The sequence below is a fragment of the Schistocerca americana genome, chromosome 3, assembly GCF_021461395.2.
Source record: "Schistocerca americana isolate TAMUIC-IGC-003095 chromosome 3, iqSchAmer2.1, whole genome shotgun sequence".
NCBI lineage: Eukaryota > Metazoa > Arthropoda > Insecta > Orthoptera > Acrididae > Schistocerca > Schistocerca americana.
In genome coordinates, this window is record NC_060121.1 from 418,110,531 (window position 1) to 418,124,014 (window position 13,484).

The following is a 13,484-nucleotide window of genomic DNA, read 5'->3' on the forward strand; positions in this document are numbered from 1 at the left end:
AAAGCATAACTGTAATACTATGACCAGAAACAAGCTTCAAAAAGACTTAAGGGCTTAACATGAGTACGGAAAACAGTCTGTTCTGCGGATATACATGTATTCAGCGACGTGCCAGATCACTTTAAAAGTTTTACATAGCTGAGCCTAAGACTGAATTAAAAAGTTTTCAATTTGTCAATTCTTAGTACTCAAGTCAAGAGTTCATGTTAACACTGAAATGTTAAAAAAACTTTTTTAAATGAAATAACGCAGTTGTGTACATCTCATTGAAATATTTATCTTTAATTGTTTTTCACATTCCACAGTCTTCTCGTAGCAGGGGCCACGAAATATGAACCATGTAGTGTAATGTAATTATAATCCTATTGTTTCGCTTATACTTTTTACCTGTCGTTGGATTTGACATCACTGGTAACGCATGACACAAAGTACTTCCTTCTTCGATTTAGTTTTTCCGTTCTCCGAGTGTCACAAGAATTCTATACGAGTATCATATCCAGCCAGTTTTCTGCAACATTTTCAGAGGAATCCTCACGACATTCGCCACATCCGATGTCTGGCAGACTAAAGAAAACTTTATTCTGAATGGCGTGATGGAGATGTCAGCCGTGCTGCTACCGAATGCGAGGCCACCGTCTCGAACACAGAGCTAACTTGATCTCCCGGCAACTAATATCATCGATGAAATGTGTGCTCATCAGGGTCCTGTCGGAGAAACAGCCACAGAAATAGTAAATGCTTGTGATTTCTACATGGGATGAACTCTTTTCCCTTCTATTTGAGCACTAAATCTGAGTAAGACAATTTTTTCGGTAGAAGCGACGACAGTCATTAGCACGAGATGGTGCAGTTAAAGTGGAAATGTTCTCTGTGAACGAATTAATCATTAAGTTATTGCTTTTTCAGCGAAGGTAATCTGTACTATTACGTACGAGTTGCTATGAGTTGTAGAGGTATCTTTTTCTCACCTAGTGACTGCTAATTACGCATAGGTTTTTTATATTAATGTGATGTTCAACTAGTAACCCATGTAGTAGCTTCATTCAATTGCACCATATGCATGGAAAAGTACGCAAACTACGTTTTGAGACGCGCAGTTCCATCTTTGATACATTTTATGGGACTGAGATCACTAATAATATCGTTGGCGGGTTCCTAACACTTCCGAAACCGACACTTGTCATTCTTAACAGACGGCGTGAGTATTTAAAAACTGGAGTTGTCTTGCTTCTCGACAGTGCATGTGCACAAACACTTCTGCCCGCATTGAACGTCCATACATTCCAGACTTAAGGTGGAGACATCTCTCACCGAGCACTCAGTGACAATCACGTCTTCTCACTCAGCATGAAATGAATTGCTTCTCAATCAGTGCAAAGGGAACTTCATTTCTGGACTCCTCGAAATCAACGGCTTCCGAACAGAGAGTGAAGTATTTTTTTGCTTCTCTGTTGTATCAGAAGTACTTTGTAATTTCTAGTGACAATGTATAGTGACATACCCTTTCAGTTCAGAATGTGTGTGAATTAAAATTTAGCGAAAATTGTGTCAATCGAAGCCTCAAAATTGCGTAGCCCGCGTCGGATACCTATATTCACTAGTTGTCAACTGTTTTCCACAAAAATGTAGGTCCACTTAGTACCAACAATGTTGGTATTTTAACATACGTTTTTGTTGGTGCCCTTTTCTCTGTATGATTCTTAGAAGAAACGTTGAAGTCGTCGTTCAGCGCAAGATCGTCTAACTACCGTTTCGTTGACAAAAGCTCAATAGAAGCGAGAGTAGGCTCTAAGGCTGCGGCGGTGTTGTCTCTTACAAGCGCCCTGGTCTGTTTGCGCATCTGTCAGTGAAGAGACGACCTTTCTCCGCTCACGTCCCCAACAGCACGTCCCCTGCGCTGCCTGGTCTACTATGTGCACTGTATTAAATGAATGACTTATTTTAACAAAGACTCTAGTTTACGATACAAATTAGGATAAACGCAATGTTCAAAATAATATATTTCAAACTCGCATTCTCGTTGTTTACGATGCTACAAGAATGATGAATTGTCGTTCCCCTTTGCTTGTAATGCTCGATTTCCTATGGACCGAGAAATGGAGCGGTGGCTAAAAAGCTGAATCGGGAGTGGAGGTGGAGTTTAAACCCTCTCGTCCGTCCACCCGATTAAGATCTTCTGTGCCATCCATTTGGTTATAAATGAAAAACACAATACTAGATTTTTCATTTATAATTATGTTGTTCTACCAATAAATCAGTTTCTTCAATAAAATCACCCTCGATTTTCTCCCACATACTTGTCCAATAGAGCTTTCTTCCGTCTCTAACAAAGTTGACGAAATATTCTTTCTTTTCTCTTATAGAATTTTTCGTCACTTTCTACGCGATTGGATCTCCATTGTTTGTATCCAACGTCCTTAGCCTCTCTATGCCCCTGGGTTTGCACTACTTACGATTCCGTAATTTTTTGTGTGTTTCGTATCTGTGTGTTTCCTTAATTACTGTCTCCGTATTCACGAGTTTACCACAGATCTTAAGATAGCAATATATATAAAACTTTCAGCTGGAAGCTTAGGATTCACATTATTCTATCACTATAACAGAAGGAAAAACACTTTTGCGGGCTACAATTGCAGCACGCAGGACATACTTCTGTTTTAAGTGAAAGCAATAATTTCAGTATCCACTGCGGAAATGGCATATCCAGTTTCAGTTCTATGTTCAAAGCAGTTTCTCAATTGTGCATAGTACCTGCGGTAAAATATCTCCAAAGGCTACAGCCATTTAACAAATCCTTTTTTAAAATATTTTTTTAATAAGTTATACAAATGCTACCTTTCAATGCACACAGCCGTCGCCTATCAACAGTAGCACCCGCATAAGAAATGACATACGAATACATAAACGAAAATGAAACCTGGTGGTGATTATGGTGATAGTCATGTTTTTTGAACCAGTTATGATGTAAAAGTATACAAAATTTCTATCGGTGTATTTGACCAGAGGCTGCCATGGAAAAAAGACGAATTTTCTTAATGGTCGCACAGTTCCAAAAGTTTGTCATGTAAAAAATGTAACAAAACGATCCGTTTCTGACGGGTGAATAATAAAAATCTAAACTTGTTTTTTAAGCTAGGTCATCTAACATTTTTTTCTGAACGAAGGAGACATGAGCAACATAAAGCTGGCCTGGAAAATATTTACACTAAGACTGACGTGAGATCGGCCCTTGTTAATGAACATCATAGAAAATGGCCACCGTTGACAGAAATTCTGCGCTATTCTCGATTTATCAGTCTGTGATACCTCCTGCCAGAGGTATAGCAGCAACAGCGTTGTCAATGTTCTGCTGTATCTCTTCCAGTGTGTGTGTGTAATTTCATTATACCTGACCCTTAAATTTGCCCCACAGGTAAATATCACACGAAAAGATATTAGGTGATCGAGGTGGCCAGGAGATTGCGCTGCCTCTGTTAATTGTCCTCTTCTCACAAAATACCTCGTGTACCCGTGGCAATGTTGCCAAGGAGGTATAAGGGCAGGTGTTTGTATATGTGACTGAGTACAGTGTACTGTACAACATTACATCAGTGTTTACGTCATTTGCAGACTGATAATTATAGTCATTACAAGTCGTATGTTTTTAAGTTGGTTAGTAGCTCCAAGTATACGTGGCAAGAGCAAGCCATCAGCGCTTATTTTCCCCTGGGCAGCAAGTCAGTTGTTGAAGTGTGTACACGTGGACGCAAAACGGTCGGTCTATACTGATAAGTGTAGTCGACATACTGGTGCATATGGCCGTGTAGAAAACATCAGATCGTAATATTTGTGACGTGTCTGTGGGAAGATTGTTAGACGCAGAGAAAAAACAACCAACACACTGATGTGCGTACATATTAAGGTAACAAATATAAAAATATATGCACCCATACCCGTTACGTTCTGTGGGTTGATTCTTAAGTGTATCAGACAGTTTCTGAACAAACTGGATAGCATTAACAGTTTGATGAAATAATCGTGTTACTAAGCGGGCACTAGACATTGCGAACCAAACACCACTCTTGGGTTAATGCAACAGCTCTTCAGAGTATCAATGGGGATTTTCTGACGCATAATGGCGCATTCGCTATGAGTTCATATAAACTGACGGGCCGATCCAGGCCTCATCTGATAAAATAAATAATAAAGGATCCGAAGTCCTGATCCCACTTAACTCAGAAACCACAGGCAGAACTCAACATGCAGAGTATGTTTGCAAGCTTTAACACAGGCACAACAGGAATTTGGTAAGGATGCAGTTGCATGGCTTTTTTGATAAAGTTACAACAAGAAGATCTCTTAATTACCATTTGCACAGATAAACAGCATGTTTTGTGTTTCTGGTGTACGAACTATTTTCTAATCGTTATGTTTTTATCCGCTGTAGAGCCTGTTTTGCGTCATTTTGCCACAAAGATTTTCATTGCAGATTTTGCTGGAGGTTTTCCCAAAATACCCGTTTTCCACGAATTGTTCTTCGCAAAACGCGAAACAATACCACGCGCGTTTTATCGTGAGCAACGTTTTGTGTTGCTTCAGCTGTCTGCTCCTCTCACTCACTCAGACGTAATAGCGCAGCGGCGTACAGTGTGGTTATACACTGAAGCGCCAAAGAAACTGGTGTAGCTATGCGTATTCATATACAGACAGAATACGATGCTGCAGTCGGCAACGCCTATATAAAACAAGTATCTGCCGCAGTTGTTAGATCGGTTACTGCTGCTACAATGGCAGGTTATCAAGATTTATGTGAGTTTGTACGTGGTGTTACAGTCGGCACGCGAACGATGCGAAACAGCATCTCCGAGGTAGCGAAGAAGTTGGAATTTTCTCGAACGACCATTTCACGAGTGTACCATGAATATCAGGAATCCAGTAACACTTCAAATCTCCGACATCGCAGCGACCGGGAAAAGATCCTGCAAGAACGGGACCAATGACGGCTGAAGAGGATCGTTCAACGTGACAGAAGTGCAACCCTTCCGCAAACTGCTGCAGATTTCAGTGCTGGGACATCAACAAGTGTCAGCGCGCGAATCATTCAACAAAACATCATCGATATGGGGTTTCGGAGCCGAAGTCCCACTCGTGTACCCTTGATGACTGCGCGACACAAAGCTTTACGCCTCGCCTGGCCGGTCGACACCGACATTGGACTGTTCATGACTGGAAACATGTTGCCTGGTCGGACGGATCTCGTTTCAAATTGCATCGAGCGGATGGATGTGTACGGGTATGGAGACAACCTCATGAATCGCTGGACCCTGCATGCCAGCAGGGGATTGTTCAAGCTGGTGGAGGCTTAGAAGCGTGCGCAGTTGGAGCGATATGGGACCCCTAATACGTCTAGATACGACTCTGACAGGTGACACGTACATAAGCATCGTGTATCATCACCTGTATTCATTCATGTCCCTTGTGCGTTCCGACGTCCTTTGGCAATTCCGCAGGACAATGCGACACCCCACACATCCAGAACTGCTACCGAGTGGCTCCAGGGATACTCTTCTGAGTGTAAACACTTCTTCTAGCCGCCAAATTCTCCAGACATGAACATTATTGAGCATATCTGGGATGCCTTGCAACGTGCTGTTCACAAGAGATCTCCAGCCCCTCGTAGTCCTACGGATTCACAGCCCTGCACGATTCATGTGTCAGTTCCCTCAAGCACTATTTCAGACATTAGTAGTGTTCACGCGACGTCGTGTTGCGGAATTTCTGCGTTCTCGTGGTGGCCCTACACGATATTTGGCAGGTGTACCAGTTTCTTTCGATCTTCAGTGTAATTGTATTTTCGCGACTGGAGACAGTATAGATGGAAATCTATTTCTCGTGTGGATACCCAATTTCATAACAAATCATGTTCAGACTGTTGCTACATGTTTTTCGTTGTTAGTAGTGTTAGTGTCACTACTTGATGTTAGGTGCCGATGGTGTGAACGGCAACATAGGGAGGAACTCGGACCTCAAGGGCCAAGGAGATGCAGCGTGTACGACACATGCTACTGTGAAATGCTGCGCCAACGTGTGATCCCTGCTCTATGAGAGAGAGGTGCTTTGGACTCAACCGTTTTGATGTTCGATGGATCTCCACCACACATTGCTCGTGACGTCACTCGATTACACTGTAACACATTAGGAGAAGACCGGTTCATTAGTCGATGATTCCGTACTGAGTGGCCAGCAAGATCACCAGATTTGAACCTTTATGTCTTCTGACTGTGGGTTACCTGAAGGATAGGTTTATCATCAAAACACTAACACGCGTTGCAGGTTTCAGATAAGCATAGCTATGGAAGTAGCGGACGTCGAACTTGAGATGTTTCGAGGAGCAGTAGAGCAATCTCTGGTGCTGTTCCCTGCTGTTGTGGATGCAGATGATCGTCAAATTGCGTTGTAGCCTGGAATATAAACGTAGTATGCAATTAACAAATTCTACCTTCTCGTGTGGAAATTAAAATAATGGTTTTTTTCACTATTACTCTGTTCGTTCAGACGAGTAAATTCGGCGTCAGTCTTGTAAATATTTCCCGGGCCAGTTTTATTTTGCTCAGCCTGCATTATTATGCAACTAAAATCATGTTTGGGAAACGAGTGCGAAATGCTGATCGTCTACAACAAAGCTAAGTTTTTGAAGGAAAAGAGAAGTAACAGAAACAGCAGAACATTCGTATCTTATTTCTTGAGCAGAAATTATTTGTAAGACGCGTAAATTCGCTCACGCCTCACTGTATTAAGCAGAACTGGGGAAAATGTTCAGCATAATTGAATGGCCCAACAATTTTTCGCAATATATAATATTACACGACCGATGACTCTTAAACTTGCGGAACATTTACTAAGTTCATGAAATGTATTCGCAGTTGCGTATATGGACAACCATCAGTGGTACAAAGGAATGACGAGAATGAAAATTTTGCGGGACCGAGACTACCAAACTTCCACATGTTGTCAGCCAAGTGTCTTCAACCTGCACTCGCACAACTATTATGTATATTCCCGTACAGGAGAGACATTTTAGTCGCAAGTCACTCGTTCGGTGTCGGCGGATAAATACGACATCGCAGTGGCTGTGTTATTCTGAATTACATGCATGCATCTCCGAAGGAAAAGGCACTGTACGGGAAAATACCGGGTGACAATTATTGAACTATACGAAAAAAACGTAAATTAATTACAAACTACGGCGTGCACACCCTTTGTTCAACATGTTAACGTCACTACAGGTATTCGGATTTAGGTAATAATATGTTCGATATGTCTGCCATCATTGGCGATGGTGGGTGCAGACGAATATCGAAATTCTGCATCACCCGCTGAAGAGTCGGAACATCGATGCTGTTGGTCCTCCTAAATGGCTGTTTTCAGCTCGGTGATGGTTTTGGCGTTATTGCTGTACACCTTGTCTCTAATATAGCCCCAAAAAAGGAGTCGCATGTGTTCAGATCCGGAGAGTATGGCGGCCAATCGAGGCTCATCCAGTGGTCTCTGGGTACACCAGAGTCAGAATGCAGTCCCTGAAAGTGCTCCTCCAGAACATCAAACACTCTCCCGGTTGGATGGGATCGAGCTCCGTCTTACACGAACCACGTCTTGTCGAAATCAGGATCTCTTTGGATAAAGAGGATGAAATCGTCTTCCAAAACCTTCACGTACCGTTGGCAGTCGCCGCGTCATCAAGGAATATCGCACCGGTTACTTCGTGACTGAACATTTCAGCTTCGCAGTCACCCGTTGAGGGTGAAGAGACTTCTCGACCGCGAAATACGTATTTTTTGTCCCCCAAGGACGCCATTTTTGCTTATTGACGAACCTATCCAGATGAAAGTGGGCTTGGTCGCTAAACCAAGCCATGCATGCACATACTAATTCCCATCATGCATTGCGGCCAACCGTGCAACTTGAAAGTCCTAACGCAAACCCTTCAGGAATTATGACGATTGTATTTCATATATTTTAATAATTGTCACCCTGTACGTAATGAATGTGCGAGAGCAGGTTATAGACATATGGCTGGACGACAAATGGAAGTTTGGGCCTGGCTGTGAATCGTGCCCGGATAGATTCCTGGTTGCCAGCACGTTAGCTCAGGGTGTTCGGTCACAGGGCTGTTTCCCCTCTGCAACAAAAAAAAATTAAAAAAAAAAAAAAAACAGTGAAGTATTCAACAATGAACTTGAACGGGCCCAGGCCGTATGACGTGAGCAATAACAAACAAAAAAAAGATTTAAACACTCGGTAACGCGACCGCTCACGATACGTGGTAAATCCGGGTTTGAGTCCCGGTCTGGCACAAATTTTCATCGTCGTTATTCCATTATACAGCTGATGACGGTCCATATTGGCAACTGCGAATACATTTCATGTATTTCATAACGGTTGTGCTCACCCCAGTGCCTGTTCCTGTGGATGTGCCTGCATGTACGAAAGAACATTGCATCGTAATTCGGAATAACACGGGCACTGCAATACCGTATTTACGAAGTTTTCCATACGGATAACCGAAGGCTTCCCAGCCAAAGAAGCGCCAATTGGGAATAAATTAGTCACACATATATTTTTCAAGAAAAAGCGTCATACACAAATTCAAACAACACATTTTTTCACTAGCTAAAGAATTCAAGCAGCTAACACAAAAAATTTCCTCAACAAAGTAGCATCCGCGTAAAAAAAAGAAGGCTTAAAATGGCTAAAAAATGAGTCTTATGGATAATTGATGTCAGGTTTCTAAGCACGCTGTATTTCAGTAAAAAAGGACAGATTTTTCAGTTAAAACTGGCAAACATATACGCAAATCAGCAGCAATGTCTGCTGGTACTTAAATCGTTGTCGGAATCACTTTTACAAGCTGTATGTCGGTTAGCATAGCTACAAATAATCTCTTTCATGCACTTAAACTGTCGGAGTATATGACACTGTAAACAGTGCAGTAATGCTTTCGTTTGAAAGAAAAGTGGGAGAGAGAACAGAAAATCTAAGTACCTCACAGCTGTCACGGAAGAAATTCAGTGCGAAGGACCTTGATCGCGAACTTTAAGTGCGTCATCGAATTCCATCGACAGCCATGTCACGTGGGACAAGGAACTGTTGACGTAAGTCGCAGAAAACAAAAGGTAGTGATTTCAACAGCGTTACCTACAGTAGTGAGTCACATTCATCTATGTATGCATCTGCAGACACATCGTCAGCTGCTTATAGTTTTTCTTGACATGCTTCATTTGTCTCACGAACGAAGCGACGAAAAATAAAAAACATATTGTACTGTTCTCCTGCGTAAATACATTTTTACGTAATATCTCTCTCTCCCTCTCTCTCTCTCACAGACGTACACACACACACACACACACACACACACACACACACGCATCGGGTATAAAGCTAATACTCTCGCGCACTAAAATGGGTCCTCGGCGTTTTGTTTATTGCTTTTATGTGATTTTTTGATGTCCTTGCTAATTAATAAAAACATGAAGCACACAAACAGTGTTTAAAAGTATGTCACAAGCATGTAACAAGAAAATATTTTTCGTGCGGAAAGCTAAAATTTACTCTTTTCAACACAGTCGGATGAAACCCGTTATTTTATTTCCTCTCGCGAACAGTTACGTCGTTGTTTCCTTAAAAGCTTTACATGGCTACTTTTTCCATTTTGGGTTCCGTGTTTGTTGCTCTTTGTGATCCAGTTAAAACACGTAGGAGGGTAAACGATTTGGACAATGAAGCGTGCAATGATCTAGTAACAAGTGCTGTTAATTCTAAACAGAAGAAGTGCGTCATTTCCCGTTTATCAAAACAATGACATCCAGAAAGAATTACGCACAGTGTCAAAATTTCGTGGGTTACCACTTATCTCCGTCGTACCGAACTGAATTCTTTCATAAAAGTGCGCACGTAGTTCCACGGCAAGCAGGAGTGTTACAATACTCCCATGTAAGCAGCTTACGCCGTTTTTCTTGCCCACAAGAGCTAACGGTTCTTCTCCAATAACCTTCATGCTGATTGTTGGTAACGCAAAAATGCAAACAAAAGGATTAGATGAAGTGCACTTAAATCTATTCTTTAGGTCATATTATCATTTTGGGCTAAAATAACAGGGCCGAATACTTTTGCTGCAGGAATAGCGGAGATGATGATTTGCTGATAAATTTTTGTAGACCTTGCGGCGTTATTTCCGTTTTTCTATACAGTAACTTATTGTCGCTTGGGAAGGAACTCACAGTACACAATGGAAAAGGCTCGATGCCATTCGTTGTTACGCTAGAATTAAACTGTGTGAAACTCGTTACAGTGTTGTGAGCACCAGTCTCCTTCTGGAATCCGGGTCTTTTTGTGTCCAGTAAATATTCTTTTTATGCATGCACATAACGAGGTGACGTAGCAATTAACGTAAATAGTTCAGTATATGGGACAAGCTGGGTTCAAATTTCCGTCCACCCTGCTTGATTCACCATGAAATTTCTCAACCGCCTTATGTGTAGCCAGGATGCTTCGAGACTTAAAAGCCTGTCGCCAATTCTCCTCCTAACGTCTACCTCCTCATATATCGTCAACCTTCTCGTTGCGATCACTGCTGCACGATCGCCTACAGTTCGTCTGTAAGTATTCATTGTGATATTCTTCAAAATGGTTCAAATGGCTCTGAGCACTATGGGACTCAATTGCTGTGGTCATCAGTCCTCTAGAACTTAGAACTACTTAAACCTAACTAACCTAAGGACATCACACACATCCATGCCCGAGGCAGGATTCGAACCTGCGACCTTAGCAGTCGCACGGTTCCGGACTGCACGCCTAGAACCACGAGACCACCGCGGCCGGCTGTGATATTCTGATCGGTCATTTAATTTCGTTCATCTTCTCTGTGTGCCCATATCTGAATAGTAGTTTCATTTCTGCTTTTATCCCCGCACCTCCTTAATGACTGCATGCATTAACTCCAACTGAGAAAAGGCTGTGTTTTTTTTTTTTTTTATGGCTCAGAGGCACAGACAAGGAATGAACAACTTACTTACTTGCCTACTCTTGTTTCTAGTCAAAAATTCTTCTGTAGTATAGAAGTGGCTATTAAGTAGAGCTGTGTATTTCACTCCTTTCTGTGACAAAGTTACATTCACTAAAGGAAAGTGCAGGTCATTTTTTTCTCGAAATATTGTACCTGGAAAGTATAAATGAAGAAAGAAAGGCAATAAATGTTACAACCGTTTTACATGTCGGTATGGAAGAAATTAGGGAATGTAAGATGAGCAGGGAGAGTTCAGAATGAGGAGCTACAAGAAAGAGTTGGTGAAAATAGATAAATATTGGAGAAGATAACAACGAGAAAGAAGAAATGGCTGAGGCACTGCGTAAGAAGACAATGCTCATTATCGCATGCACTGGAAGAAATGGTGAAAGGAAAAAGAAGAAGTGGGAGGAGAAGATAAATGATGCAAATGCAGCCAAGAGGAATGGGAGAAGAGAGAGAGGGATGTTATGCATATCGTTAAGTATGGCAGCTGAACACGAAAATTCCTACATATCTATTATTGTGCCATTTCCCAAATAATTTGTCCTCGAGATACTACTGCTTCCCTTCCAGAAGCGAAAGCCTTCACGTTGCCTGTTATTTAATATTCACACAACCTGACTCGGAAGCACAAAAGCTCTCATAAACTGCCTTGTTGGCAACATGTGTAGCGTTCACTTATATTCTCTAGTACAGCATTTCTGTCTATTGAACTTCTACATTGACCGATCATTCTGTTTGTATCATCCACAGTTTTACCTTTAATGACAGTGCTATTTCCAAATACTTGAGTTATTTGACGTCTTTAATATTTCAGTTTCCAGGTCTTGATCAATATTACGTCTGCTTGCTAATACGTTCCCTTAATAGTGATTGAAAGACCCAAGTCGAAGCACGTAACTCATACCTGTCCTAGCTCCAGTGATCATTTCCTAACTGTACAAAAAGGGAAGTGTACAGTGTGCAATCTCCCGTTGGTATTCGTAAGTCACTACTTCTTGTTCTCCAGGTCTAAAGGAAATTATCTAAATATATCTGCCACTGCCGATACCTCCCTTCTCTTTATGCATCCAGCCCGCGTGTCTGTCTCTAATGATCTCGGTATCTACAGGGCATCTTAAATTTCCTCCTTTTAGGTACCAGTCAGATAAGGAATTACAAAGACGCTTATTTCCTCGCATGAGTAGAAAAATAATTGTCACCCAAGTGGAACTATCATCACTTTAAAAATTCTAATAACTTTTTCTTTTTGGGATAATATATTTGCCGGCCCCTGGTGGCCGAGCGGTTCTAGGCGCTTCAGTCTGGTACCGCGCGACCGCTACGTTCGCGGGTTCGAATCCTGCCTCGGGCATGGATGTGTGAGATGTCCTTAGGTTAGTTAGGTTTAAGTAGTTCTAAGTTCTAGGGGACTGATGACCCGAGATGTTAAGTCCCATAGTGCTCAGAGCCATTTGAACCATTTTTTTTGATAATATATTTATTCTTCAAAAGCTTATCGTGTTTGATATTAAAAGTATCTTCAGTGGATTTTTATCTGGACTAATACAGTTTTGTTTTTACACGTAATACTTATACATTCTAAAGAGTTCATGGCATAAAATAAAATGTTACTTACAGTAACTTGTCTGTCCTGTCAAAATCTGCGTGTATTTTGATCTGGTCATGGGCTAGGGCAGACATATACAGATGTCCATTGTGGTTAAATCATGTGATCATCTTGGCCGGAATATTGTTCCACCACGTCCAGTGCAAGTCGGCACATACCTTCGGAGATCGTGACTACTTCACGATGATAATGCGGTGTCGCACCATCTTGCTGGAAAATGAAGTCTGTGCCCTTATCCTATTGTAACTGAGGCCTTAGATAACGCACAGACATTTCAAGGTACGATATATCAGTTATGGTTGACTCGGCGAAAATGACAGGAGCGTAAATCTTCTAACAGCTTACAGTGCAAAGACCATTTACCTTAGGAGGGTCCCGTGCATGCTCGATTACGTGACATGGTTTCTGCTCGTCCCCAATCCAAACATTATGCCGATTCACTTTACAGCAGATATGGAAGGTGGAGATAACGTTCAAGCATTTCCAGGTACGATATGTCAGTTACAGTAGACTCGGAAAAAAAGAAAGGCGCGTAAATCTGGTCATAGCTCACAGTACAAAAAAAATTTACGTTAGGCGAGTCCCGTGCATGTTCGATTACGTGATATGGTATCTGCTCGCCCCACATCCAGACAATGTGCCGATTCACTTTACCGCAGGTATGAAAGGTGGCTACGCCACTGAACACAATTATATTGAGAAAATCACCTTCAGTCTGAATTTTATTAAACATTTCTACACATCATTCAGCTCGTTTTCTTTGTTACTTTCTCTTAATGATGGCAGCAGTTCCAGTTTGAATGACAGGTGTTTCTGTAATACTTACCCACG